Below are 26014 nucleotides of genomic sequence, written 5' to 3'. Positions count from 1 at the left end.
CAGTTCTTCCTAAAGCACTCTACAAGTTCAATGCTATACCAATCCAATTACCATCAACCTTCTTCAAAGAATTGGAAAAACTGACCACCAACTTCATATGGAGAGGGAAGAAACCCAGAATTAGCAGAGAACTCCTCAAGAAGAAGGACACAATTGGAGGACTCGCCCTACCTGATTTTAATGCCTACTACACAGCTACAGTGGTCAAAACAGCATGGTACTGGCACAATGATAGACACTCAGACCAGTGGAAAAGAATAGAAAGCCTAGGAGTAAAATCATCAGCATATAGACAACTGATCTTCGACAAGGGTCCCCAAAACGTCAAGTGGGAAGCAGATGCCCTCTTTAATAAGTGGTGCTGGAAACAATGGATATCCACATGTAGAAAGTTGAAACAAGACGTCTACCTCACCCCATGCACAAGAATACACTCAAGGTGGATCACAGATCTAGAAGTCAAACCCCAAACCATCAGGACCATTAAGGAGGGAATCGGGACTAATCTCAGAGCACTGACCCAGGGAGCACATAGGCTCACTGCAACAGGGAAGGGGACACACACAGGTGATCTGGAAATCGACAAATGGGATCTAATAAGAATAAAACACCTGTGCACCTCGAAAGACTTAGCCAAGAGGGTGACAAGGCAACCCACAGACTGGGAGAAGATTTTTAGTAATGACACGTCAGACAAAGGGCTCATTACTAAAATCTACAACACCATCTTGACCTGCAAAAAGAGGAAAACAGTTACACCCTAAGGAAGTGGGCAAAAGAAATGAGAAGAATTTTCACTAGAGAGGAGATCAATATGGCCAATAAATATATGAGAAAGTGCTCGAAGTCCGTTGCCATAAGAGAAATGCAAATCAAAACAACCATGAGATACCACCTAACACCCCTGAGGCTAGCCCAGATCAGTAAATCAGAGAGCAACAAGTGTTGGAGGGGCTGTGGTGAAATAGGAACCCTCCTCCACTGCTGGTGGTCGTGCAGATTTGTACAGACACTGTGGAAAGCAATCTGGCGATACCTAAAGAAAATGGAAATTGATCTACCTTATGACCCAGCCATCCCTCTACTGGGCATATACCCGGTTGAAGCAGCAAATAAAACACGACCAGTCATATGCGCTCCAATGTTTATTGCGGCACAATTCACAATAGCAAAGTCTTGGAAACAGCCTAAGTTTCCATCGATAGACGAGTGGATTAGCAAACTTTGGCACATACACACAATGGAGTATTATGCAGCACTGAAAAGCACCGATGAGCACATGAAACACGTTATTTCATGGGAAGAGCTGGAAGGAATTATGTTAAGCGAGGTAAGCCAGACCCAAAGGGACAGGTACAACATGAGTCCCCTGAGGTAAGTACAATCAGCATGACAGAAATGGGGCCTTAATCCACCCAAGGGGAGGGTATTGTTTATATCTCCACAGGGAAAGTGGGACCAGACTTCAACCCAGTGTCGCAAGGTGTGAATGCAATATCCCGGCGTGGAGGAGGGAACCGGTGGAGAGGTCTGGGAGGCTGGCCCCAGCACCATAAATTAAGTGGATTCCTGCCCCTCCCCCGAAAAGAATTTGTTCCAAAGGACGACATTGACTCTGCAGCTATGGGAGATGGACATATTTGATCAGAGCACACGGGAGCAGATGAAGGGGCAGGAGGAGAGAGTGGAGCACAGCCTTGCCCACCAGGCCGTGATGATGATGTTCCTGAGTAGAGCAGCCAGTCCACAGAGAGAAAAACATGGCTGGCCCTACTATGAGACACGATGCCCCTCAGTGACTAAGGGCGATACAGGGGACAGCACCGGAGACACAGTGTGGGAATTGCACCTGACCTGATCCCACCACACCGAGGCAAATAACTGGGGGAGTGCAGCGGAACAGCAAGGGAATGGAGTGGCAAGGTCCCCAGGGAATGCTGAAAGTGGACTTTGGGGCCAGGGCGTGGTGCCCCAACAGACTGGACTGGAAAACGCTCCTAAGGGCCAGCAAAGATCCCTGAACTAACTACAAGCTTTTCTCTTGTGAACTGTTTTGTTCTGTTCTTTTTCAGTGGTTTGTTTTGGTTGTTTTGTTGTCTGGTTGTATACTGTTGCTTTGTGTTCCTCTGTCTAGTTTTCGTGCATATTAGTGACTCCACAGGTCTGTCTGAATAGGACAGGCTGGATGAATTATCTGGATGAAAAACAACGGGACCGACACTTCCGGGGGGACTTGGGGTGGGGGGGTAGGGGGGGGTTAGGAAGTGGTGTTAACAAACCCAGGGACAAGGGAAAAACATGGGACCCCAAATGGTAGAGAAGGGGGAGTGGCAGGCCTGGTGGGAAATGATCAAGGATAAGGTTGCTTAGAGAAGAGGTATACTCTAGCCCAGGTGGCGATGAAGCATGGTAGTGGGGCAGGAGGAAGGTCAAGGGAGATGGAGGAAAGAGCTAGGAGTCAAAGGGCATTCATGGAGGTCTAGACAAAGACATGTACATGCCAATATATATAGGAGTTTGGGGAAATAGATCTTTGTGTCGATATTTATAGGCCAAGTATTAAGGTGGAGGAAGGACCTTGGGCCTCTACTCAAACACTCCCTCAATGCATGAATACCTTCTTTTATTAAATTGGAACTCTATGATGCTCACTCTCCCGACACAACGGCTGGAGCCAAAGTGGGTGAACAAGTAAATGTGGTGAAGAAAGCTGATGGTGCCCGGCTATCAAAAGAGATAGTGACTGGGGACTTAAAGGCTTGAAGATAAACAAGCGGCCATCTAGCTCAGAAGCAACAAAGTCCACATGGAAGAACACACCAGCCTGTGTGATCGAGTGGTCCCAAAGGGATCAGTTACCAGGCATCAAAGAACAAAAAATCATATCATTGACTGCACACCTCCATGATAGGATCGCTGAAGACAAATGGGTGCACAAGCAAATGTGGTGAAGAAAGCTGATGGTGCCCGGCTATCAAAAGAGATAGTGTCTGGGGTCTTAAAGGCTTGAAGGTGAACAAGCGGCCATCTCGCTCAGAAGCAAATAAGCCCACATGGAAGAAGCACACCGGCCAGTGCGATCACGAGGTGCCCAAGGGACCAGATATAAGGCATCATGCAAAAAAAAAAGATATAAGTGTGTGTATGTATGTGTATATATGTGTATATGTATATATGTATGTGTATATATATATTATATTAAATGAAGGGGGAAGTGCAGAGTGGAGACCCAAGGCCCAAGTGTCGGCCAATGGAGATCCCCTCATAGAGGGGCTTAGGAGAGGAGATGGGTTAATTAGGGTGTGAGGTAGTATCGATGAAGAACACAGCTTTCCCCCAGATCCTGGATGCTTCCTCCCCCCCAACTACCATGATCCGAATTCTACCTTGCAGGGCTGGATAGGACAGAGGCTGTACACTGGTACATATGAGGGTTTGAGTTACAGGGAATCCAGGGTGGATGATACCTTCAGGACCAAGGGCGTGAGGGACGATGCTGGGAGAGTGGAGGGTGAGTGGGTTGGAAAGGGGGAACTGATTACAAGGATCCACATGTGACCTCTTCCCTGGGAGAGGGACAGCAGAGAAGGGGGGAAGGGAGACCCCGGATAGGGCAAGATATGACAAAATAACGAGGTATAAATTACCAAGGGCATATGAGGGAGGGGGGAAAGGGGAGGGAGGGGAAAAAAAAAAGAGGACCTGATGCAAGGGGCTTAAGTGGAGAGCAAATGCCTTGAGAATGATTGGGGCAGGGAATGTATGGATGTGCTTTATACAATTGATGTATGTATATGTATGGATTGTGGTAAGAGTTGTTTGAGTCCCTAATAAAATGTAAAAGAAGAAAAGAGAAAAAAATGATTAGGGCAAAGACTGTACAGATGTGCTTTACACAATTGATGTATGTATATGTATGAACTGTGAAATGAATTGTATCAGCCCCAATGAAATGTTAAAAAAAAAAGTGTTTCAACATCCTACAGCCGCTTGACCATCTAGAAAGATATAATAAAAATTTAAGAAAAATCAAAAAATAAAGAATAAAAAAGCCACTTATCAGCAAATATTTACTGAATTAAACTGATTTATGTTGCCAGTTCTGATGGACTCACCATATCTTTAAATCTTGGGAAACAGATACTAGATTTTGCAAAGAAAAGGGGACTTCTCTTGAAATACCTGCCCTGTTCGACTGGGTAGGCTAGAGAAACAAATCCAGGGACACTCATAATGTATACGAAAGAGCTTTATATCAAAGTGTAATTGGATATCAAGAAAACATCTCAGCCCAGTCCAGATCAAGTCCATAAGTCTGATATTAGCCCATAACTCCAATACTATTTCATATATTCCTCTTCAGACTCATGCACCACATGCAATGATGCTGAATGCAGAAGGATCACAGGTCAGTGGCTGAAAATTCTTGTGTATCCAATGGCGGTAGACTTTCTTAGTGCTGGCTCAGGTCTCTATGTGGCTCTTTTAGCTCTCCGAACAGTGTGAAGGTGAAGCAGAGAGAAAGAAGTTGGCCAACTTCCAGGGAGAAAGAGTGGAAGTTCCCAGAATTCTCATGAGAAGGTCAAGCCCACCAGGAAGCATCATGGAGCTGTGACATGAATGACAGGCTAACCTTCACCCCTAGACTAATTTATCAGGTTAATATGAAATTATGTAACTACTACACCTGCTTTCATGTGAGGTTTTCTGCCCCCATGGATAAATCATGAATTGTCAAAAAATAAAACAAGCAAACAAAAAATCAATCACTGCGATCGAGTCAATATGGACTCAGAGGGATGCTTATAGGACAGGGTAGAACTGTCCCTGTGAGTTTCCAATTCAACGTCCAGATTAAGTTCCCATGGTTCAGATATTTACTTATTTTTGCAGTAGTTGATTTCACGGTACATGGTTTTACATTTACCCTGTAGTTATAATTCATGAAGTGTTGTTTTACTTCCAGTATTGCTGCTTCCAACCCAGTAGCTGCTTTTAACAGACTAGCTACTTTCAACACAGCAGCTGCTCTCTACAAAGTAGCTGCTCTCTACACATGTGTTACTGGTAAGCAAAAGCACATTATGGCACTAACCCTGTCACGCACACTTGCATTTGTACGGGGTGTATGTGATTGGGTTGGAGTTATGATGTCATTACGCCAGTTACTCATATGTGGGTGTTTTTTGCATGTGGGAGGATCTGCCTGGAGACAGATAGAGGACTGGTGTCTTGGTTCCTAAGACCATCAAAAATATGTGTTTTCTGATGGTCTTAGGAGATCCCTGCAAAAGGGTGTTAGTCTGGGTATTTTAGAGAAACAAATCCAAAGAAATTCATATGTATAAGAGAGTTTTATATAAAGGTAAGTGCACATGAAGAAAACATCCCCAACCAGTGCTGCCCAAGCCCACAAGTCTAAGATTAACCCTTATGTCTGACACCAATCCATTAAGTCCTCCTCCACCTCACAAAATACACACAATGACTGGAGGAAAGTCAAATCAGAGAACATGTAAGCATCTCAGTGCTGGAAGGGGTCTGCACACGGCTGCTCCAGGGCTGTACTGGGGTAGGTCCATGCGACTTCTCCTTGGGGATGTCTTGCAGGAAATGAACCTTGTCAGCTGAAGCAGAGAACTGGCCAAGGCCGCTGCACCCTAGTCCGACCATCACAACGCAAGACACCTGGGAACTAGAAAGGCGAGGCTCACCGAGTCATTTATCCCTCGGCCCTTCAAATAATCCCACATGTGTTTATCGGCCAGGTAGGCACAATAAACTAATTACCTTGAGTAGTTCGACCTCCAAAGGGGTATCGACCCTCCAAGTTGAGAACCAGTGCCCTATAGGGTTTCTATCAGTCTTAAGTGACTGGAAAGCAATGAGTTGTATGTTTGGGGTCCAGCCTCTAGCGCTGCACCTGAGATAGACCCAAGGGAACAAGGATAATCACAGTTAGCCATGTGTTCAAGAGGAGCATCTCCACACTCTCATGTCTGAATTCCTAAGGCACTCTCCTCTGGAAACAGCTCCCAGAATAGACTCACTTGATTTGATTTTTCTAAATATAAATCAACCAGTTTTTAGGGAAGAGGCTGAAAAGAATTTATTTCTATATAAAGCCAATGGTCACAAAACATAATATGCTTCATAAAGGAAAGGCAGATGAACCACTCAAGAGAGATTTAAAAACAGTTTCCCCTTGCAAATTAATGGATTGAAACCTGAGGACACAGGCTTGAATGACCCAGCAAACTATAGTGAAGAGTAGTCATTGTGAACTCCAATGAGGCTAACCCTACTCTTTAGCCCTGGTTTTTCCAGCTTTCCACCTGACCACTTTTTAGCACTTATTTCATGGAATATATTTGTTTTCCCTTTTCCACAACTTTTTACCTTATGTACTATTTCCTTTCTAAAGCTTTACAGCAATCCCTTTCTCATTGTTGTTCTACTAATTCTACTACTTCTGCTTCATCTTCTTTTTCTTTTACATTAAGAGAAACCAGAATGGTTCCTACTGGAATTCCTACTAAGTCTGTTGCTAAAATCCAAATTTTGTTTGAACAAAATAAACTAAAAACCACAGCAGACCATCCTATTTGTGCTCTCACTTGCAACTACTCCTGGATCCTGGGCCTTTGCTAATTGGGCCTGAGCACACCCATTACCCTGAATTCCCTTCAGTTCAACCCCAACCCTGTGCTGCAGGGTGGTTTATATGGGAACTCACATTAACTTTCCCTCACTGTGTCTTCTTGCACAGTCATACGCAGCCGGGTCCTCCACGGTCACAGTGCTCAGGTGCAGGGAGAACTGGTTCTTGGATGTGTCTGGGTTGATGACTAGATGATCTCTGAAGGATGGTGTGTATTTGCTAAACCACTCTTACCTGCAGAAGCTCCTTCCTATCCACCCACGGCCTCTCCCAGGGCTGCCTGATCTGCTCCCAAATAGCGCTGATTATGGAGACTGAGTCCCCAGTGATGGTGCAAGTGCAAGTGAGGGTCTGTGATGCCCTCACCACCTCATGGCCTGACTCCTGCAGCTTCACTTTGGATGGGACACACGGAGACTTACAAAACAAGTATTAAATATCCCATCTGTCATTAAAACTGCTGTGACCTACTGCATCTCCCTGCCACTGACATGATGGGAGACACAGTACCATCAAAATGAGAAAAAGAATGCAAGCAGGCCTTTCTGTATCAGAGTCTCCTGCTGGTTCCAGAGGGGAATCTTGAGGGTTGGGTGGGTGTTCATATCATTTAAATAATAAACCACACCAGGCTTTTGCTTAAGAGTGTTACTGGCTGTTATCAGGGGGTCAGAGGATGACTATTAACAGTGTGCTAATTGACAGGGCTCACAGCTCCACATGGAAGCTTCTCCAGAGCTGGTTCTTGAAGCAAGTTGTATGACAGTGATATGTAAGCAATTAGAGTGGGGTGGCTCACAGGCATACACTGAATTTATACCCTCCCCAGATCCCAATATTTGCAATCATAAAATTATCAGAGTTCCAGTGTACCTTGCATTGTTTGATTTGAACACATGCATCCACTAGTGTGTGCATTAATTTTTCATTTGAGTTCTGAGAGCTATGAACACACCAGACATTCTTCTGCACTGAGGGAAAATCAGTAAACCAAGCAACTGAGCTAGGAAATGAATGATCTCTTCCTCAAAAACTAAACCCACTGTGAGTGCACCTGTCCTGATTCATGGGAACCTTATAAGATTGATTAAAGCTGCTCATAAGAAATTCTCTGACTAAATAATAACAGGAAAAGACAACCTCATCTTACTTAGGAGGAATGGTTGGCTGGTTTGTGGTGAGCAACCCAATACTTATCCCACTACGTCACCACATCTCTGTATATCTCTATACCAAGAAGCCCATATAAAGGGCTTTTTAAATGTCACTTTGAGAAGACAAGTGGTGATACTTTCAATATTATTATATGAATATGAGCGCTGGACTATAAATAAGGGGGTCCATACCAAATTTATGGCCATTCACTTACCTTTTGGAAAAGCATGTTGAAAGTACAATGGACTGGGCTGTCAATATAACAAGCAGACCTGTTGTGAGGGAAACATAGCCTGGGAGTTCCTTAGAATGAAGGATGGTGAGACTTAGTTCCATGTACTTGAACATGCTATCATGACACCAGTCCGTTGAGAAAGACATCATCCATGATAAAGAAGGAGATCAGTGAAGAAGAAGGCGATGGACTGACACAGTGGCTGTAACAATGGGCTCAAAAATATTTATTGCGATAATGGTGCTGAACTAGGCATTATTCAGTTCAGTTTTGCGTTGAATCACTGAGATTTGGAATTGACTCTGTGGCACTTAACATCATCAAAATTAAATGAAAAGACACAAGATTCGACTTCCAGGAAGATGGTGACGGAGTGACACATACCAGAGGGACTCCGCAGAATCGAGCCCAGGAGAGTTGCTCAGAGGGAAATTCAATGCCACTGGATCACAGGAGGCGCATAGGGGTTTTGAGGGGTTAGGGGCTTTAGGATTACCTCAGTGGAAGCGGGCTGGAGCTCGACTCTAGCCCAGCTGCTGTGTCTGCCCAAGTCGGGACCATTTGGAGCCTGTAGGAGTGCTTGGTCTCGGCTCAGGCAGTTTTCCCCTGCCTGCCTCAGAGCAGGGACAGGGCCCTTGCGGCTCCAGTGGCAGGGATTGGGGTTCAGCTGCATTGTTGCTTCTGTTTGTGTCTCTGCTCTATATTCCCACGCAGCCTTGGAGGACTGCGCAGGGGCTTTTTCGTGGCACAGCCACAGCTTGCCGCGCCGCGTGGGCTGAACAGGGACTGAACCCAGGCCCCCACAGCTCCACAGGCAGGGATCGAGGTTCAGCTACACTGCGGCGTCTGTTGACATCTCTGCTCTCTGTTCCCCCACTTCTCTGGGGGCTGCTCAGCAGCTTTCTTGCGACTCTTCTTGGGGCTCAGCTACGGACTGCCGCTGGGGCTTGGGGCAGGGAGTGGGCCCTTGCAGGTCCACAGGCAGGGAGTGGGACTCAGCTGCATAGTTGCTTTTGCTTCCCTCGCTTCCCTGGACCCCTGCACAGTCTGGTCTCACTTTTTAATTTTTCTCCCCTTCTTGTCCCTGACCTGCTCTCATATACTCCATTGCAGACTTACGGGGCACTCCCATTGCTCTAGGGCATTTGCACCTGAGCCACACCCAGCTAGGTGAGCTCCATCCTTCATAGATAACCAAGGCTAGTGTAAGGCCTGCTTGCTCTCCAGGGGATACTACTCAGACTTCTCACCAGGGAGTTCCTGCCTGTGTACCTTGGGACACAAGGCAGCTCAGCCAACACTTAACAATACTCAAACCAAAGCAGGAACTTCAGCCCAGCCTCTGCAACACTGGGGCAGGCAGCCGACCTGCCATCTGGGGCACTGCCCTGATAGGGAAGCCACAGTAAGATAAAGTGGTAGGTTAATCCCTTAGCAAAATCAGCTGTAGGCAGATCGAAGAAGAATTCCTATAAGTCTTCCAGAGAGAGACTAGAAAATGGCACCTGGTCCCTCAAAAACAACTCAACGCAAACAGCCATCACCCCCAACAACCTCAACGAAAAAAAAAACAGGAGAAACAAAAGACAAAGGCAGAAGAGGTCCTGAACATAGCAACATACATAGAAGAAGCAGACATTGAGATGCCACACAAAGAAACTCTCTGAAAGCTGCTTGGAGCCATGCAGGATATGAGGGAAAAAATACAGAAAAAGGATGAAATGATAGAGGAGATAAAAGCCATACACCAAAGGGAAATACAGGAGCTTAGGGAGGAGATAACGAAAAACAATAGCAGAATAATGTTCCTTGAGAATCGATTGGAGGAATCAGAGAACCGCATCAGTGTCTTGGAGGACAGCCAAGCAGACTTTAATAAACGTGAACAAAAATCTAATAAGAGCATCAGAGCAGCTGAAGAAAACATAAGAGCTATGTCTGATGCTATGAAGAGGAACAATATTAGAATTATTGGCCTACTGGCGGAAGACACAACAAAGAAGTCATCTGCAACAATAGCGAGAGAATTCTTGGAGGAAAACTTCCCCAGCCTAATGAATGAAAACCAAGCAACCATCCAGGAGGCTGAAAGAACACCAGCACGAAAGGGACCCCAAGAAGAAATCACCAAGGCACATAATAGTTAAACTATCCAAATTTGAGGAAATGGAGAAAATCATGAGAGCAGCTAGGGAAAAACAAGCAATCACATATAGAGGTTTCCACATGAGGATATGCTCAGACTTATCAGCAGAAACTATGAAAAAAAAGGAGAGAGTGGAGTAACATATTCCAAAAATTGTAGGAAAACAATGCAAATCCAAGAATACTCTACCCAGTCAAATTATCGATCAAGATCGATGGAGAAGTAAAAGGCTTCCCAGGCAAGGCAAAACTCAAAAATTACGTTACAACAACCCAGCCTTACAAAAGATCCGCGCCGACTCAGTATGGGCAGAAGAACAACACTCACCAAGCACAAATAAGAGACCAAAACATAGAACAACTTCACCCAGAGCACAACAAATAGAAAACAGACCCCAAGATAGCAATGGCTTAAGGATGGAAAGAAGTCAAGAATGATACACACACAAAACACACACTAATGAGAAAGGAAAGTAGGAAAACTCCCAACACAAAAGGTATAAAATGTCATCACAAAGTCTGCACATGGAGATAATAACCCTGAATATCAATGGCCTGAACTCGGGCATTAAAAGACTGAGACTAGCAAAATGGCTTAGAAAACACAACCCATCAATTTGCTGCCTACAGGAGACACATCTCAAGGCTACAGACAAAAATAGGCTGAGAATCAAAGGCTGGAGAAGGACCTACCAAGCAAACAGCAATACAAAAAAAAAAAGCAGGGGTTGCAATCCTTATCTCGGATAAAATTGACCTCAAAGAGCAAACCATAAAAAGAGATAAGGAGGGACACTATATAATGCTCAAGGGAATCATAGACAATGAACCACTAAGCATTGTAAACATATATTCCCCCGAATGAGAGACCAGCTCAATACGTCAACCAAACACTCCAAAAGATTAAGAAAAAATCACAGTTTCAACAATTATAGTGGGCGACTTCAACACACCACTCTGAGAAAGATAGATCACAGGGAAAGAAACTCAACAAGGAGACTAGAGAGCTAATCTCCACAATTAGACAATTTGACCTAATAGATATTTACAGAGCTTTCAGTCCAAATAAATTTTTTTTCACATTCTTTTCAAGTCCCCATGGCACATATTCAAAGATAGAACACATGCTGGGGCATAAGGCAAATCTACATAAATTTAAGCACATTGAAATAATACAGACCTCTCTCTCTGACCACTGTGTCATAAGACTGGAAATCAACTAAAGAAGACAAAGAAAATAAGAGCAAATAATTGGAGGATGAATAACTCTCTACTGTAAAAGGAGTGCATACTGGTGCAGATCAGAGACGAAATCAGGAAATTTCTAGAAACCAACGAAAATGAGCACACGACATACCAAAACTTATGGGACACAGCAAAGGCAGTCATCAGAGGAAGGTTCATAGGAAAACAAGCACACCTAAAAAAGGAAGAGAGACTCATGATGGATACGCTGACACAAAATTTACAAAGATTAGAGCAGAGTCAGCAGGACAACGCTACTAATAGCAAAAGAAAAGAAATTACAAAAATCAGGACTGAGATTCAGGAGAGGGAAAATAAAAAAAACTATGGAAAAAATTAATATCGCTAAAAGTTGGTTCTTTGACAGGATAAACAGGATCGATAGACCATTGGCAAACCTAACCAAAGAAAGGAGGGAACAAATCTCAATAGCAAGAATAAGGGATGAAAGAGGGGTCATTACAACAGACCCTAATGAAATCAAAAGGATAGTTACACAATACTATGAAGGATTGTACTCCAATGAATTCAACAATTTGGAAGACATGGACAAATTCCTGGTAAACCAATCCCTCCCTAGACTATCCTCGGTGGACATCAGGAATCTCAACAGACCCATAGAAATAGAAGAAATAGAAAAGGTTATCAAGGGATTACCAACAAAAAAATCCCCTGGACCAGATGGCTACACTGGAGAATTCTACCAAGCAATCAGGGAAGAACTAATACCAATCCTACACAAACTTTTCCAGAACATAGAAAAAGATGGCAAACTCCCAAACTCCTTCTATGAAGCTAGTATAACTCTGATACCCAAACCGGGCAAGGATCCCACAAGAATCGAGAACTACAGACCAATATCCCTAATGAACATTGATGCAAAAATCCTTAACAAAATACTAGCCAACAGAATACAAAAGTATATAAAACAAATAATTCACCATGACCAAGCGGGATTCATACCAGGGATGCAGGGATGGTTCAACATACGAAAGACCTTAAGTATTATTCGTCACATTGACATGAGAAAGTATAAGAATCACATGATTATATCAATAGACGCAGAAAAAGCATTCGACAACATCCAACACCAATTCCTGTTTAAGACACTAGCGAAGATAGGAATGGAAGGAAAGTTCCTCAAGACAATACAAGCTATATATGAAAAACCAACAGCCAAAGTGGTAGTCAGTGGAGAAAAGACTAACACAATCCCATTGAAAAAGGGGACCAGACAAGGATGCCCCTTGTCCCCACTCCTATTTAATATCGCGCTAGAGGTTTTAGCTAACAGCATAAGGCAAAGAAGTGACATCAAAGGTATTCGTCTGGCGAAGGAAGAGGTGAAACTATCGTTATTTGCAGATGATAAGATTTTATATATGGAAATTCCCAAAAGTTCCGCAAGGGATTTAATGGAAGCAAAAGAAGAGTTTGGCAAAGTGGCAGGATACAAGATCAACAAACAGAAGTCCATCGGACTGTTATACACATCAGATAAGACCACAGAAGAGATCAAAAAGGTGGTACCCTTCACAATAGCCAAACACATATTGAAACATCTAGGGATACACCTGACTGAAAAAAACAAAAGATCTATATAGGGAAAAGTATAGAATACTATTACAAGAAACCAAGAGCAACCTCAACAAATGGAAGAATATTCCATGCTCTTGGAGTGGGAGACTTAATATAGTTAAGATGTCAGTTCTGCCAAAAGCACTACATAAGTTTAATGCCATCCCGATACAATTACCATGATCTTTTTTCAAAGAAATGGAAAAACTGATTACCAAATTCATATCGAGAGGGAAGAAACCCAGAATTAGCAGAGAACTCCACAAGAAGGACACCGTGGGAGGGCTTGCTTTACCTGACTTTGGCACATACTATGCAGCCACAGTTCTCAAAACTGCATGGTATTGGTACAATGACAGATACTCAGACCAATGGAAAAGAACTGAAAACCCACAAATAAAAGCATCAGCATACACACAGCTGATCTTTGATAAGGACCCCAAAAATATCACATGGGAAGCGATGCCGTCTTTAACAAGTGGTGCTGGAAAAAATGGATATCAACATGCAGAAAAATGAAGCAAGACCCTTATCTCACTCCATTCACAAGAATAAACTCAAGGTGGATCACAGACCTTGAAGTTAAACCCCAAACTAGTAGGGCCATCAATGGGGGAATTGGGACCAACTTGAGAACTTTGGTGCAGGGAATACACAGGCTATCAGAAATAGGGAAGGACACAAACACAGAGGAGGCACAAATTGACAAATGGGATATACTGAAGATAAAACACTTGTGTACATCCAAAGAATTCACCAAGAGAGTAATAAGAGAGTCCACAGACTGGGAAAACATCTTTAGCAATGACACATCAGACAAAGGCCTTATTACTAAAATCTACAGTACTCTGCAAGATTCCAAAAAGAACAAAACCTATAGCCCAATTGAAAGGTGGGCAAAGGACTTGAACAGAAATTTTACAGGGACAGAAATCTGAATGGCAAACAAACATATGAGAAAATGTCCCCAATCTTTAGTCATAAGAGAAATGCAAATTAAAACAACAATGAGGTACCACCTGACACCCTCAAAGGTAGCGCAATTCAAAAAATCAGAAAGCAACAAGTGTTGGAGGGGCTGTGGGGAGACAGGAACTCTCATCCACTGCTGGTGGGGCTGTAAGTATGTACAGCCACTATGGAAATCAATCTGGCGATACCTAAAACAGATGGAAATAAAGTTAACATATGACCCAGCAATCCCCCTACTGGGTATATACCCAGAAGAGGCAAGAAAGAAACCAAGGCCAGACATCTTTGCTCCAATGTTCATTGCGGCACAGTTCACAATTACAAGGAGTTGGAAGCAACCAAATTTCCATCAACTGCCGATTGGATTAAAAAACTGTGGTATATACATACAGTGGAGTACTACGCATCACTAAAAAGCAGTGATGAACATATGAGGCACATAGCGGCATAGGAAGAATTGGAGGAAATCATGCTAAGCGAAGTAAGTCAGGCACAAAAGGACAAGTACAACATGAGCCCGCTGAGGTAAGTATTAAAAAAAATTTTTTAAAGCAAAAGTGGCATAGGGGAAAAAGCTACTGTATACAAACATTTTTGGGGTGAAGACTGTGTAGTATGGCAGAGACCAGACCAAAACCAGGGATGCACCTGGTAGACAATGGTGGAGGATGGGGTGGGGAAGGAAAATAAAAGGATGAATATGAGGAAGAAAAGGGGAGTGAGGACATGGGGCACTAATCCACCCAAAGGGAGGGTATTGTTTATATCTCCACAGGGAAAGTGGGACCAGACGTCAACCCAGTGCCGCAAGGTGTGAGTGCAGTATCCCGGCGTTGAGTAGGGAACCAGTGGACAGGTCTGGGAGGCTGGTCCCAGAACCAAAAATTAAGTGGATTCTTGTCCCTCCCCCGAAAAGAATTTGTTTCAAAGGACGACATTGATTCTGTAGCTCCAGGAGATGGACATATCTGATCAGAGCACATGGGAGAAGATGAAGGGGCAGGAGGAGAGAGTGGATCACAGCCTGGCCCACCAGGCCATGAGGATGATGTTCCTGAGTAGAGCAGCCAGTCCACAGAGACAACAACATGGCTGGCCATACTATATGACATAATGCTCCTCGGTGACCATGGGCGATACAGAGGACAGCACCGGAGACACAGTGTGGGAATTGCACCTGACCTGATCCCACCACACCGAGGCAAAGCACTGGGGGAGTGCAGTGGAACAACAAGGGAATGGAGTGGCAAGGTCCCCAGGGAATGCTGAAAGTGGACTTTGGGGCCAGTGCGTGGTGCCTCAACAAACTGGACTGGAAAACGCTCCTAAGGGCCAGCAAATGATCCTCGTACAAACTATAAGCTTTTCTTTTGTGAAGTGTTTTGTTTTTTTTCTTTGTCAGTGGTGTGTTTTTGTTGTTTTGTTGTCTGGTTGTATACTGTGGCTTTGTTTTCCTCTGTCTTGTTTTCCTGCATGTTAGTGTCTCCAAAGGTCTGTCTGAATAGGGCAGGCTGGATGAACTATCGGGAGAAAAAACAATGGGACAGACAGTTACGGGGGGACTTGGGGTGGGGGAGGGGTAGGGGTTTAAGGAAGAGGTGTTAACAAACACAGGGACAAGGGATCAACATGGGACCCAAAATGGTAGTGAGGGGGGAGTGGTAGGCCTGGTGGGGAATGATCGAGGGTAAGGTTGCGTAGAGAAGAAGTATAGCTGTAGCCCAGGTGGGGACAGAGCATGGTAGTGGGGCAGGAGGAAAGTCAAGGGAAGTGGAGGAAGGAGCTGGGCGTCAAGGGGCATTTATGGAGGTCTAGACAAAGACATATACATGCAAACGTATATATGAGGATGGGGAAATAAATCTAAGTGTCTACATTTATAGGTCAAGTATTAAGGTGGAGGAAGGACCTTGGGCCTCTACTCAAGCACTCCCTCAATGCATGAATACTTTCTTTTATTAAATTGGCACTCTCTGATGCTCACTCTCCCAATACAACTGCTGAAGCCAAAGTGGGTGAACAAGTAAATGTGGTGAAGAAATATGATGGTGCCCGGCTATCAAATGAGATAGTGACTGGGGTCTTAAAGGCTTGAAGATAAAGAAGCGACCATCTAGCTCAGAAGCAACAAAGTCCACATGGAAGAACACACCAGACTGTGTGATAGAGTGGTCCTGAAGGGATCAGTTATCAGGCATCAAAGAACAAAAAATCATCATATCATTGGCTGCACACCTCCATGATAGGATCGGTGAAGACATATGGGTGCATAAGCAAATGTGGCGAAGAAAGCTGATGGTGCCCGGCTATCAAAAGAGATAGTGTCTGGGGTCTTAAAGGCTTGAAGGTGAAAAAGCGGCCATCTAGCTCAGAAGCAAAAAAGCCCACATGGAAGAAGCACATCAGCCAGTGTGATCACGAGGTGCCAAAGGGACCAGGTATAAGGCATTATGCACAAAAAAAGATATATATATGTGTGTGGATATACATATGTGTGCATATATATATGTGTGTGCATATATATATGTGTGTGTGGATATATATATATATATATATATATATCCCATATTTAATGAAGGGTGAAGAGCAGAGTGGAGACCCAAGGCTCAAGTGTTGGCCACTGGAGATCCACTCATAGAGGGGTTTAGGAGAGGACATGGGTCAGTCAGGCTGCGAGGTAGTACTGATGAAGAACACAGCTTTCCCCAGATCCTGGATGCTTCCTCCCCCCAACTACCATGATCTGAATTCTACCTTGCAGGACTGGATAGGGCAGATGTTGTACAATGGTGCATATGGGGGCTGGAGGCACAGGGAATCCAGTGTGGATGATACCTTCAGGACCAAGGGTGTGAGGGGTGATGATGGGAGAGTGGAGGGTGAGTGGGTTGGAAATGGGGAACTGATTACAAGGATCCACATGTGACCTCCTCTCTGGGAGATGGACGACAGAGAAGGGGTGGAAGGGAGACTCCGGATAGGGCAAGAGATGACAAAATAACAATGTATAAATTACCAAGGGCACATGAGGGAGGGGGGAGCGGGGTGGGAGGGCCAAAAAAAAGAAGACCTGATGCAAAGGGCTCAAGTGGAGAGCAAATGCTTTGAGAATGATTGGGGCAGGGAATGTGCGGATGTGCTTTATACAATTGATGTATGTATATATATGGATTGTGATAAGAGTTGTATGAGCCCCTAATAAAATGTTTTTAAAAAAGACACAATATTCTTCCAAGGTTGAATGACAGTGCTGGGGGAAAGGATATATGTTTTATTTTCCTTAACTAACGGAAATATGTAACAGAATACACTCCCTATAATTGTTCTTATGTGGAATTTCATTTTGCCTTGGTTAAATATTGGTTGCAAAAGTCTTGTCCACATATTTATAGAACATTAAGCATCCAAGGTTGTTTGAGTGTAGGGACGTAAAGACTCATAGTGACCCTACATGAAAGAGAACTGTGTGAAAGTATTTTCTTTTCTGTAATACTGATGGGATAACATTATCATGTCTTTAACCAACTGAGTCACCATGTGGTTTTGAACTGCCAACCTTTTGGCTAGAAATTGAGCATTTAATCATGCCCACATGTTTGTGGTCCAGGTTCAACTACGTATAATTTACATGTATCTACTTTTACTTCCTACAGGTGAATATTTATGTGCATATTGACTGGTCTTAAGACATTATGTAGAGTTCTTCTAGGTCAATACTATTACTATTATTTGTTCCTTGAATATTCAATATGGGATTCTTTCCTAGGTGTTGTGTGATTTTAGTAGTAACCCTGGGCACCATTTTCAGTGCCAGAAATACCTCTCAGAATTGTGAAAACTAAGAGTGACTCCTGTAGTGGCCAAATACCCCATAAGACATATCAAGGAATTGATGCTTTTGGGTTATTTTGTGGCAGTTTCTTCATCTCTTGTCAACTTGTGAAGGGATGGAGTCTAGCCTGTCAATCAGTTCTTAGCTTGATGGCTTCATTTGTAGGTGCAAAGGAGATAAATATCTCCCTGGAAGGCAGACCCAGATAGCATCTCTGCTTGTTGAGACATTCCTGTTTACAAAGCCATATGGAGCTACACTGATACAGCTAGAGCCCTGGAACTGGAGGGGCCATGTGCAGACCCATGCCAGTGCTGAGATGCTTCCATCACCATAAGAACCACAAGACTTGCTACCCACTGGCCTGTGATCTACGTCATTGTATGTGTTTCATGAATCTGAAGAATTTATAGACTGGTATCAGACATAGGGGCTAATGTTGAACTTATGGACTTGATCTGAGCTGGGATGTTTTCTTAATATACAATTACTATTTGATATAAAGCTCTTTCTTATACACACGTGAGTTTCTCCCTGGATTTGTTTCTCTAATGTACCCAGAATAACACATGGTGTTAGAGAATAATATTAAATTTGTCATGGGCTGCTTGAAGGAAAAGCAGGCCTGTCTTGGAGTAAACACATCTTGTTTAATTCTTGTAATCATTCAAATAAGATTGCATCTCACTTATTTGGGCATGACATTAAGGAGGACCAGAACCCAGAGAATGATCTTGTACTTGGTAAAGTAGAATGTCAATGAAAATGTGAAAGACTTTCAATGAGACTGATTGTCACAAGGCTGCAATGATGAGTCCAAAGAGAGGGATGATTGTAAAGATGGTGCACTTCTGGGCAGTATTTCATCCTGTTTGTTTTAGTTTGGGTACTTTAGAGAAACAAATCCAAAGAAACTCATATGTATAAGAGAGTTTTCTATAAAGGTAAGTGCACATCAAGAAAACATCCCAACCCAGTCCTGCCCAAGCCCACAAGTCCAACATTAGCTCATACATTCAACACCAATCCACAAAGTCCATTTCCATCTCAAAAACACATGCATTGACACTGACTGCAGGAGGAAAGCTGAGTCAATTAATGTGTAAGCATCTTAGCGCTGGCAGAGGTCTCAACATGGCTGCTCTAGCATCTAGGGATGCATCGGGGTGGGTTCATGTGGCTTATTCTCAGGGACGTCTTATAGGAAGTAAGCTTTGCCAGCTGAAGCAGGGAACTGGCTAAGGCAGCTTCACCTTGGTCCAACCACCAGAAAGCAAGAGACCCGAGAACTAGAAAGATGAGGCTCACCGAGCCATTTAGCCCTCTGCCCTTCAATTAACACCACATGTATATCCGCTACATTGGCACAATAAACTAACCACCTCACTGTTGTTCATGTGATCACTGTGAATTTAAGCCAACTTAAAGATCCCTAACAAACTATTATGCAGGTTATTCTAAGTTAAAATTATTACATAAACATATATTTGTGAGTATTCACTGGAATTAAAATATTGGACATGCATCTGTTGGATTGGAGAAAATTTGAGGCTCACATGAGAATTTTATACTGCATTAATATTTTTATGAAGTGCTTTGGTGGCATAGTGGTTATGCGTTGTGCTGAGATTTGCATTCACTAGTTTGCAACTACTAGCCACTCCATGGAAGAAAGACAGGGGATTCTACATCAGTAAAAATCAGAAACTCACAGTGGCATAACTATAAATTGGCATTGAATCAATGGCAGTGTGTTTGGTTTTTTTTTATTTTGTGGAATATTTCTAACTTGACAACAAATGGCACTAGTTAGTATCCTGAATTGTAAACTGAGGTCTGAGTACATATTGCTGTGAAGTCTGCCTTTGGGTAGATGGTAGATAAAGGTCATCCCTATAAAAAGAAGTATGGTCAGATGCCTGGAGATTCCCTAGAATCACACTCTGCACAGTGGGCCCTAGAGAGGTGCTGACAAGGTGAGGGAACCACAGCTTCTGAGAGGAAAGCATCACGGACCTAATTTTCTTGCATCTGCTGAAACCATGACCTGATGTGCTAAGGTTTATGTCTGGGCTCACACTGACTTCCCATCACTGTGTCTCTAGCACAGTAATGCACAGCTGTGTCGTTGGGAGTCACAGAGTTCTAAAGAAACATGGCTCTTGGAGGTGGCCCTGGTGATGCTGACTTGGGCCCAGAGAGCTGGGTTATAGTCTGTGCTCCCATCACCCCATATATCACCAAACCACTGCAGTCCCTTTCCTGGGGCCTGGTGGATCCAGTGCACACCAGAGGTGGTTAAAGAGAATCCAGAGACAGCACAGGTGAGAGACAGGGTCTATGAGGGCTTCTCCTTGGCCAGGACACCTGGGAATAAAGAGAAACACAGTGAGTCATGTGCTCAGATACTGTATCCCCACACATTATGTATGAATCCCTGAAGCACTCACGTCCTGGAGTTGCCACTAGAAACAAGAAAATCCATACACAATTCATGTTCATGTGGCTAAGATTTATGGTAAAGGAATGCTCTCCAGGGTGAGAAGGCATATGACTTTAAGTACACGTATGCTGTGGTTTCATCTGAATGCATATTAGGTATTTGCATGTGGGAGGTGCGGTTGTATGTAAAAAGGTGAAAAGGGCAGAATGGTGGTGTCCAGGTGTGGAATCTAAAAAGACTTTTCCCCAGCTTTGTCTCCCCTAAAAATATGCCAAACATTAGAGGCTATTTGCCAGCTCATTGTGGGAGGTAATTGTTTCCATGGAGAGCCAGAGAAGTGGTCAAACCTGCTCAGTGACATCCAAAGTTAGCCTGCCATCCTGAATCTAGGATCCGCCCATCTTGTCACATGTATACTCCAATCCCTCCCCTTCCTATTGCCTGTATACTCCTAGGTTGTCATCCTTTCATTACTGTATTATCTACAGTATGACCCCTCCCTGTGATGTGTGTCTTTACCTGAACTTAGGGGGCTTGCACACCCCCAAAGCTATATAAGTCTCGGTTAGAAATAAAGAATGTCTCTCCCCTGGTGCTCTCCTCTGTGGTCCTTGCTTCCGTGTCCCCTCTCCCCTTGTCCTCCTTCCCCACCCTCTCCTGCCTTCAGGTCTCCCATCTCTGTGTGAATCACCAAGCGGGGCTACGGTGAGCATACTAACATGAAATTTGTCCGATTCCATCATTTTACTCTTTCTTCTATCGCCTCTATTTCTCTATGAGTTTACTTTAATCTTTAATTATTATCACTGTACAATTGTGCCTACCAGACCTGGATGATTTGTGAGGTGCTGGCTACCCTGACATCCATGGGAGAATACAGTCTTCTCCCTGAGGTCTTCACTCTAGCAATCATACAAACATCGGTGCATATTTCATGTTTAATGTAGTTTTATGTCATTTCCATCAAAATACCCAGATGTTCTATTGAAATTAAAGACAATCTCTATCCTCACGATATTTAGGTAACAAGACAAGGCCTACCTGAATCTTTCCATACATCTGAACACATAGGGAAACAAGAGTATGTCATCCATAAAGTTCCTTTGCCTATGATATTTCAGAATATTTAGAAAGGAGTAAAAATACTTTAACCTTATCTTTTAGATTTAGAGTTGGAATAAAAGGTTTCCTAACAATAGGGTTATTGTGCGGTTAAAAGAAACCACAGATATAAGAAAAAGTTCATTTATCCTCTCATGAGTTAGGACCGAGGGTGGGCATTGGGCTCAGTATATTTTGAGAGCCCCTTGCTGACAGCATCCCATCACATACAGGAGAGGTGTTTCCTGGGCCCACACTGTCTTCCAACATCTGTGGGTACCACAGCAGCATTTTTTTCTGGTCCTGAGCTTTCAGACTCTTGGTCAGCAGTGTTACCTGGAGTTGTCTCAACAGGTTTCCTGCCATGGACAGTAGAGCTACCATAGTGGCCATCACAACAGTTCTAGCTGACCAGGCACTACAGTCCTTACCCAGACTCTTGTCTCACGACTTTCTTCTCTTGGTCCAGAGCTGGGGTGTCCTTAGCATCCCTGCAGGTCAGCTTTCTCCCTGAGACTGGTTTTCTGTCTGGAATCACAATGACTCTCACTCACCGTGAAAAGCTTTGGCCATAGAGAGTGATACAAGTTGCAAACATTCTGAATTGGTTGCAGTGAAAGGAAGTGTGATCTATACATATAGATATTTATATAGATATTGTTATTGAAATATATGCCACAATAAAATACCAATCAAGAGAGGCATTTTCCTGAAAGACAATCAAAGTATTAAACAGAGATTAGGGTTCATTCTGTCCACAGAAAGAAGAAACGTACTTAAAGCAGGGCTCTATTCAAAGTAATTGAAGCAAGAGAGTTATAGAGTTATTTATGCCATGTTAAGGAAGAAATTGTCAAGTCAGAATTCTTTTTATGTTTTCCTGTGATACGAAATTTTGCAGCTGTTGGTAATTGTTGAACACAATAATAATCTTATGCCATTTGTGTTAGTCTGGGTACATTAGAGAAACAAATCCACAGAAACTCATATGTATAAGAGAGTTTTATATAAAGGTTAAGTGCACATCAAGAAAACATCCTAACCCAGTGGTACTCAATCCCACAAGTCCAGCATTAGCCCATCCAACATAAATCCATAAAGTCCTCTTCCATCACACAAAACACACAAAATGATACCGAATGCAAGAGGAAAGCCAAGGAAGTGAATGCATAAGCATCTCAGCGCAGGCAGGAGTCACTCCTTGTCTGTTCCAGCACCCAGGGCTGCATGGGGGTAGGTCCATGCGGCTTTTCCTAAGGGATGTTCTTGCAGGGAACTGGGTAAGGCAGATGCACCCTGGTCCGACCATCAGAAAGCAAGTGACCCTAGAACTAGAAATGTTAGCCTCACCGAGCCATTTATTCCTCGGCCCTTCAATTGACCACATAAGTGTTTATCAGCCAGGTTGGCACAATAAACTATCTAACTCTCCATTGAATTATGCATGAGAAGAATGTTGAAAATATTATTTTGTAGCACATATATGAGAAAAATAACTTAGAATATGACGTAGTTTTCTTTTTCACTCATAATCAGAAACTGATGGAAAGTCTTGCTGGTACAACATTAAAAAAAACTAGCTAAAATATACAACCAGAAAAGAGATTATGATATAAGCCAGAAATTTGAATTTATAAAAATTGTTAGCAATGGAATAGTCTTTATTTAATAATTTTATTTATTCCCTCACTTTTTCCCCTCCAAAACCATTTTATTGGGAGCAAATACAATCTGTAGTTCAAGTGCGTCAAACAGTATTGTGCTTCCACAATTAGGTTCAAAACATCATCTTCCTTCTTCAACTAGTGGCATCAGCTCCCTTTATTCCACCCCCCACTGTAGCCCCAGAAGCCTTTCTACTTGCTGTCTCTTTATGTTCATCAATTCTGGCTTTCATCTGTGGTCACACAGAAAAATATATCACTGAATTTCAAGAATGCTATCCCCCAATGACAAAATACATGAGATAAACTCCAATAGGAATTTAAAATTGAGGAAGCAGGCAGTCCACGTAGAGTCGCTGCCCTTCCCCGGAATCCATAACAGACCTACGTGTGCTTCGCATGTGTCAGTCTGGCTACTGGAATGTGAGGATCTTGCCAGTTGACTGCCTTTCTCAGGATTTTCTGGATCCAAAAGCACTCTTTAGTAGCTGGTGTCCTGCAACACACCCTGTGGCTCATGCTGAACACACAAACTGCTTGTCCTGCACATGACATTGAATACACCAAGCAACAACAACAACAAAACCGACTCCCTGCCTTCCAGGAGACTTCGGCTCACAGCACAACCCTATTTCTGTATGTTTGCTGTTGAGGAGGGAACACTGTTCTTCAACTCCAGCACAAACAAGGCATGCTTGCCAACCTCCATTCCTGCACTGGCCACAGAGTGAAACCACTGGCTGTGAGGACTGCTGCCTACTCTGATGGTGAGCCGGCTCTGTCTCTTCTCTGTGTGAGCAAACAGCTGTTGCACACAGAGCCTCTGTGTGAGCTGAGCTTTTGTCAGTGACCTCACACTGGTTTAATAGAAATCAACAGTTATATTGTGCGAAGTACACAAGAAGGGGAGTAATTCAACTTGAAGGGAGAATAAGGTTATTTTTATCAAAGTACCTTGTAAATTGAAGCACAACCAGAAAAATATATTTAAAAGGAAACCATTAACATGTTAATAACGATTTTATAAATAATATTATAAAATATGTCACAGAAAAAGATGTTATAATTAAAACGAAAACACGATGTGTGAAGTTCTATGGAGACCAGGATGATGGAAAAAATAGAACATTTCCTGATAATAATATCAAATATTATTTAACAAAATACACGATACACAGAAAACAAATTAATGGACATAAACAAAACAGCATACAAATTCAGAAATTCTATAAGCCATTGGCACCAAGTGAATCCTGAATCACAGTGACTCTAGGACAGAGTAGAACTGTTCCGTAGGGCTTCAGAGACTGTTAATCTTTTGGAGGAGCAAACAGTCTCATCTTTCTTCCTTGGAGGAGCTGGTATTTTCTAACTGCTGACATTGAACTTTGCATCCCAATGTAAAATAGACAAAAAGGATGGCAAAATGAAAAACTGTCCCAGGGGAGGCTAAAAGCTAAGTGAGAAAGCCCTGATTCCAACAGGAAATCCTCCCTGTCATCCATCTGTGCCTGTCTAGGGCTGGTGTCTGTGCTCAGTGGGTCCTGCGTGCCCCCTGCTGCCCAGTGTCTTCCCTGCAGGGGAGGTTTGTGTCTGGGCTCACACAGACTTCCCCTCACTGTGTCCCTTGCACAGTAATACATGGCCATGTCCTCAGCAGTCACGGAGCTCAGCTGCATGGAGAACTGATTCTTTGATGTGTCTCTGGTGATGGAGAGTCGGCTTTGGAAGGACGGGTTATAATATGTATTACCATCATAGCTTATGCATCCCATCCACTGCAGCCCCTTCCCTGAGGGCTGGCGGATCCAGTCCCAGCAGTAACCACTGCTTGTGATGGAGTAACCAGAGACAGTGTAGGTGAGGGACAGCTTCTGGGAGGGCTCCACCAGTCCTGGACCTGACTCCTGAAGCTGCACCTGGGACAGGACGCCTGTAAAAAAAATGTTCCTTGTCAGTCACTTGAAGTCATAACTATAGACCCATAGACCCAGGTCGGATATCTGAATCTCTCACCTTGGGGAACTGTCACCAAGCACAAGAGAACACATAACAATAGCATCTTTACACCCCACCTCTGCTTTCTCAAGAGACCTACAGCCCTGTCTGAAGAGAACTGATAGCTTTCTCAGCCCAAGGGTGAAATTGTACCCTAGTTCCTCAAAGATAATTTGCATATGAGGGAGTCCTGTCCTTATAAACAGAAAGTGATAGAGAACAGACCCCCTTTTATCTTCTGAGCTTATGATACGGTAACTGTTTGAACTCATGTGCATATTAGTCTACAACAACAAGTTTTTCTCAAGAGATGTGTAGGGGAGATCAAAGATTGCCCATAATTTTTGAACCCAGTGTTCTCTCCTTCCATCCCCTCATTGCTCCTACCCTGTCTTGGGCTCCTGTATGTCCTGGGCCCCAAAGAGTGGGCAGGATATAGTTTGTTAAAACCATCAATTGGACCCCAAGTCATCTTCAGACCTCACAATCTCCAAGGTCCACTTTTTTTTCTGTACACCCTGACACCTCTTAATTAATCTCCTCATATTCCTTAGTAGTTTCCCTGGTGTGGGAGTAACATTTTTGAGACGCATGAATATCACGTTAGTCCCAAGGAGTTGGGGTTAATAAGGTCCCAAAGGTTCAACTCTTCTATGAAGCCATTCAGTTCCAATTTCCACCCACTCCACTCGAAGAGATTCCCTCATGCTTTGGGGTTCTGTGAATAAGTGGAACATCCAAAAGAAATTTATGAAATTTTGAGGAAATAAATCACGTGTTGGTGGATTCTGTTCAGTACAAATTCTGACCATCAGGAAAGGGTAAACTAGATGGTATGCCCAAAGGCCAAGCTCCACTCCCAGCTTTGCAGTTTATTTACACACATCTGACCCAAAGCCTCTGGCAGAATAGCAGTCGACATTGTCCCTCTGCTAATCCTTTGCAGCCAGGATTTCCCGAGCTTAGGTCATGGTCATCATCATCC

The sequence above is a fragment of the Tenrec ecaudatus genome, chromosome 3 (genome assembly GCF_050624435.1).
Source record: "Tenrec ecaudatus isolate mTenEca1 chromosome 3, mTenEca1.hap1, whole genome shotgun sequence".
Classification (NCBI taxonomy): domain Eukaryota; kingdom Metazoa; phylum Chordata; class Mammalia; order Afrosoricida; family Tenrecidae; genus Tenrec; species Tenrec ecaudatus.
The sequence above is the reverse complement of the archived record's forward strand: the minus strand, read 5'-3'. Positions refer to the sequence as shown.